We start from the raw sequence: 5812 nt of genomic DNA, 5'->3' as shown, positions 1-5812 counted from the left end.
TAGGCTGTTAGCTCCCCCCACGTAGCGTAACAAATGGCTTCGCCCGGCCAACCGTCGGCCCCGGGTCTCGGCCGAGCTCGCGCACTTTCAAAGTGCGCGAGACTAGCGCAGGGGCAGGGCTAGGAGTGGCGGGGCGGGGCCGGGAGACGCCAGGTGGGGTGGGGCGGGGCGGGGCCAGACCGGAGCTGGGAGCTGGATTCCCGGTCCGGTTGACCTTCTGGAGGCCTGAGCGAGCCGGGAGCCCAGCCCCTTGTCTATAAAGCCAGCCAAGTGCATCCACTCCTCCCTCCCCTAGCCGATCTCCACACCTGAAAAGAATGACCTTGTTTGAAATAGTCAAATGATGGAGCCTACTATGTGCCAGGTGTTTTCCACGTACTCACATATCCGATTGCCCCTACAGTCTTGTGTGTGGTAGGTACTATTGATTCTATTCGCCTGTGCCGATGAGGAGGAAACTGAGGCACAGAGAAATTAACTGTCTTGCATAGAGTCCCTCGGGTAGTAAATGGTGGACCTGGGATTTGAACTCTAACTCTAATGCTAAAATATTCCAGCTCCAGGCCTCTGATGATAATACTGTACTTTGTCTACATTAGGACACACCTTGCCCAAGCTCACAGGGCCAGTAACTGGTGGAACTGGGATTTGAACCCAGGCAGTCTGGCTCCGGGCTGGAGAAGCTCCACTGCCACCCCCTTGAAGCTTCCTAGGGAGTAAATGTCAAGACCTGCCAGTCCTGATGCCTGCTGTTCATGTTAATCAGATTATGCGTGAATCAATTCGCAGGGATAAGGGAAGAGAGGGTGGGGGCAGACAGACACCCAGAGGCGGCCCTACACGCAGGACGGCAGAGCTGGGCATGTGGCTCCTGATGGTCACTAACGTTTTGCAGCACCAGATAAAGCGCAGAGGCCTGAGTCATCTAAACTCATCCACCCAGTCATTTGGGGAGAGAAGTTAGTTTCATTATTCCCGTTTTGCAGAAGAAGAAACTGAGGCTCGGAGGCCAAGTGACTTGCCTGAGGTCACACACTTGCCCATATATGTCATCCAGGCCGTAAATTGCTCTCCCCCGTTCTGTCAGACCCTGAAGCTGTGTTCCATCCTCCAGCCTGGCCCACTCTCTGTGCCATGATTGAGACTGAGGCATTTAGTGTGGGCAGCTCTGTGGGCCCTGGATGCCAGCCATAGGTGGGTGGAGCAGGGTATGCAGAAACTGGAGAAAAGTCAAGCAGGGACAAAACCACAAAAGCCATCCCTCCCCCCAGAAGTTTCGCGGCCAGTTGAGAAGACCAGTGAACACAGTCTTGAAGAGGGCAAATGCTCCTTCAGGAAGAGAATCGATAAGGCCAGAGGGAGGCTGGACAGTGTGGAATCCTTCTGCTCTTAATTGCAATTCATCTCTGGGCTTCAGCTTTACAGCGATGATCATATCAAACATTCTACTTGTTTGAAATGTGTGTGTGTGTGTGTGTGTGTGTGTTTTATTTTATTTTATTTATTTAGTCTGAGAGAGTGTGGGAGGGGCAGAGAGAGAGGGAGAGGGAGAAGCCCAAGCAGGCTCCGGCACCATCAGTGCGGGGCCCGACATGGGGTTTGAACTCATCAACCATGGGATCGTGACCTGAGCCGAAACCAGGAGTCAGAGGCTTAACCACCCGAGCCACCCAGGCACCCTGAAATGTGTTTCGTAAGTTCCCTTGGTTTGTTGGTTTGTTTGTTCATATCCTGCACACATTAAGCCTGAGGATTTGTTAGAAGGCCAGACATTCCTGTTCTTACCCATCTCCTCTCTTCTGAGCATTTATTAAATGCTTTCTGAAGATACTGGATCAGAAAGGATATACCGAGCTCTCACGGCTCATCCAGCACTGTGCCAAAATTACAGTGTAAAGACACACGAGGAAAATGAAAGCCAGCCACAGCCTGCATGGAGTGGTCTACAATCCAGGTGGGGGCTGGGACAGAGAGTAGTTGGGAAACAATCCCAGAGGACATAAAGGACACCGGTGCCAGTGCTAGGCAGATGCTGAGGGACCGAGGGGCTCCCCAATAGCTCTTTGGGGTGCTAGCTTCCAAGCACAAGGATGAGGAATCTCAACTGGAAAGAAAGGACACTAGGCAGAGAACCAGAATGTCTGGGAAAGGGCCCCAGTTTTCACTCTAGTCACTTGGCTGTGTCTCCCCTAGATTCCCAGCTCTGCCAGCTCCAGAAAGTGTACATACATTCCTGAACGCTGAAAGAACTAAGACAATACAAGTATTTAAATAAGGGCAACTTTGTCAAGGTTTACTTAGTCCTGGTGTTTTTAGGTCCCTAAATTGGAAGCCGCACCTCCAACTGGTCTAGGTCTGACTTAGATTTTTCTAAAATTTTTTACTCCAAAATATTTTGTTTAAGTGTACATGGATGGAATCTCTACACCCCACGTGGGGCTCGAACTCGTGACCTGGACATCAAGAGTTCATGCTCCTCCGACTGAGCCATCCAGTTGCCCCCTCTGAAATCATTGAAAACTTACGATAAAGTTGTGAGAATAGGGGCGCCCGGGTGGCTCCGTCACTTGAGCATCTGACTCTTGATTTCAGCTCAGGTCATGATCTCCTGGTTCGTGAGTTTGAGCCCTGTGTCAGGCTATGTGCTGACAGCGCAGAGCCTAATTGGGATTCTCTCTCTCCGTCTCTCTCTCTGCCCCTCCCCTGCTCACCCACATGCTCTCTCTCTCAATTTAACTAGATAAACATTTAAGAAAATTTTCTTTCAAAAAATGTCAAACTAGAAATAATTGAAGCAAACTTACAATGAGTATTAGCATAGTCACCGCCCAGATGCAAGGATCATTACCATTTTGCCCTATTTGTTTAGCTAGCTAGCTAGCTCTCCATTTTTTGCTGGACCATTTCAAAGTAGGTTGAAGTTGTGACATTTCACTCTTAAATACTTCAACCTGCATCACCTAAGAACAAGGACATTATTCTACATAATCACAATGCTGCTATCACACCCAAGAAAATTGACAATGATTTCCTAATAGCACCTTGTATCCAGTCCGTATTCAAATTTCCACAATTATTCCCCCAAATGTCTTTTACAGTTGTTTTCTTGAATCAGGATCCAGTTAAGTTGCATGCATTGCATTTGGTTATTGTGTTCGTTAGTCTTTTTAATTTTTTTAATGTTTATCTTTGGGAGGGGAGGGGCAGAGAGAGAGGGAGACACAGAATTCCAAGCAGGCTCCAGGCTCTGAGCTGTCAGCACAGAGCCCAACGCGGGGCTCGAAAACATGAACAGCGAGATCATGACCTGAGCCGAAGTCAGACGCTTAACCCACTGAGCCACCCAGGCGCCCCATTCTTTAGTCATTTTAAATCTAGAATAATCTCCCCATCCAAGATACTGACTTTTGGAAGATATCTGGCCAGATAGTTTGTAGAAGGTGGTGCATTTTGGATTCATTGGATTGGTTCCTCATGGCATTACTTAGCTCATTCCTCTCTCCCCTATTTTTCCTGAGATCACATTTAGGTTAGACATAATGGCCTGAACACTTTGTGAGTAAAGCTACGTATGTTCCATTGCGCCCCATCAGGAACACATTATGCCTGGTTGTCTTATTTTTGGTGATGCTAAATTTGATCTCTTGGTTAAGAGTATGACCACCACATCCCTCCCAGAAAAACATATTTTCCGTCTTTGCAATTTGCAAGTAATCTCTGGGTGATACTTTGACACAGGCAAATATCCCATTTGCCTACAACCTTTCACTTCATGGTTTTGCATCCACTGGTGATAGTTGCCTGATTCAGTCACTTTGTTGGGGTTGCAAAATGGCAAATTAAAAAAATTTTTTTTCTAAATGTTTTTATTTATTTTTGAGACAGAGAGAAACAGAGCATGAGCAGGGGAGGGGCAGAGAGAGAGGGAGACACAGAATCCGAAGCAGGCTCCAGGCTCTGAGCCATCAGCACAGAGCCTGACTTGGGGCTTGAACTCACAAACTATAAGAAGTCAGACGATCGACTGACTTCGATCGTCAGGCACCCCTAAAGATTTTATTTTTTAAGTAATCTCTGCATTCAATGTGGGGCTTGAACTCACAATTCTGAGGTCAAGAGTCACATGCTCCACCAACAGAACCAGTCAGGTGCCCCCCACCTCTCTCTCTCTCTCTCTCCTTTGATAGTCACTATGAACTCTTGGATTTTATTTATTCAATGTTTTACAATAAGTTACAGTCATTAGTGGTTTTAATGATCAGATTGTCCTGATGATGGCTGGGGAAACCCTTTAAACTAGCTTCGGGTCCTTTTAATGCGTCTCCATTAGTCTTTAAGCATGCTCTTGTTTCTGGTACAAGATGTTCCAGGTTCACCTGGAATGAATGAATTCCTCTAAAGAGCCCTGATTCCTTTTTGTGAGAAAAGGCATTTAGAAACTAGAATCTGGACCTTAGGTGTACTCATTGCTACTTTGGTTGTCACGAGCATTTCTGAAAGGTAAAATAACAATATTGTTGCAAGCTATTTCAGTTTCATTACGATTGACTTTCCTTTTAATTTCAGTATCTTAGAACTTACCAAAGTCAAGATATGCCTCCCCTATTTGACTGAGGTCTTAGACTTTCTAAATTATTTTTTGTGAACAACCAATTAGTGCAAAAATACCCAAAACAAAAAACTGATTTTCCCCATATTTATACTTATACATACTTAAATAATAAATCTATTCTACAATACTTTGATGTATCCACTTTAGAGATGATCTTGTTGATTTCCTATTACTATCAGTGAAGGTTTTCATCTCACACACGCTCCTTTATCATTTCCTCCATCCTCTTAAAATATCACAATTTTATTTTTATTGATTGACTTAAAAAATTTTTTTTAATGTTTACTTATTTTTGAGACAGAGAGAGACACAGCATGAGCAGGGAAGGGGCAGAGAGAGAGAGGGAGACACAGAATGTGAAGCAGGCTCCAGGCTCTGAGCTGTCAGCACAGAGCCCGACGCGGGGCTCGAACTCACGGACCACGAGATCATGACCTGAGCCGAAGTCAGACACTTAACCGGCTGAGCCACCCAGGCGCCCCTGATTGATTGATTTTTAATGTTTATTTATTTTTGAGAGAGAATGAGAAAGAGAGAATGAGTGGGGAAAGGGCAGGGGTGGGGGACAGAGGTTCTGAAGCAGGCTCTGCACTGATAGCAGACGCGGGGCTCGAACTCAAGAACTGTGAGATTGTGACCTGAGCCAAAGTCGAGTACTTAACCGACTGAGCCACCCAGGCGCCCTCACAATTTTTAGTTAAGTACACATTCAATGTTTTCCTTATTATAACTAAATACATTTCATTCAATACTGAGCCAAGAAGTATCCTTTCTTGTGCAACTTTTTCTTTTCCCTGGCGTTAATAATTGCCTGGGTTTTTTTCATTTGTTTTGTACTCTTTGAGCATCCAAATCTCCCCCTACACTCTCCAAAAGATGTATAAACTTCTCAAGGTTTTCCTTACAGTCAAATCTATCAGATAATTTACATTTTTAAAAATTTCTTGGAGACTTCAGCCCTCCTTTCTGGACCTTGTTTCAGCTGTCATCCTGGGACTTCCTTACATGTTTGAAAATGGCTTTATTCCATGTTCACACTTGACTGGTAGTCAGTTGCAACAGGATTTTAGGTTGAAAGACATTTTTAATTTTAGGTTGACATGTTTGAAGACAGTTTCCCCACCGTCCTCCAGCTTCTCTTGTTGCTTTTGAGCAGTCTATTGCGTTCTTGGTCATTCACGTACTCTGTGTGTTCTTTCT

Source organism: Acinonyx jubatus, chromosome C1, assembly GCF_027475565.1.
Source record: "Acinonyx jubatus isolate Ajub_Pintada_27869175 chromosome C1, VMU_Ajub_asm_v1.0, whole genome shotgun sequence".
NCBI classification, from domain to species: domain Eukaryota; kingdom Metazoa; phylum Chordata; class Mammalia; order Carnivora; family Felidae; genus Acinonyx; species Acinonyx jubatus.
The sequence above is the reverse complement of the archived record's forward strand: the minus strand, read 5'-3'. Positions refer to the sequence as shown.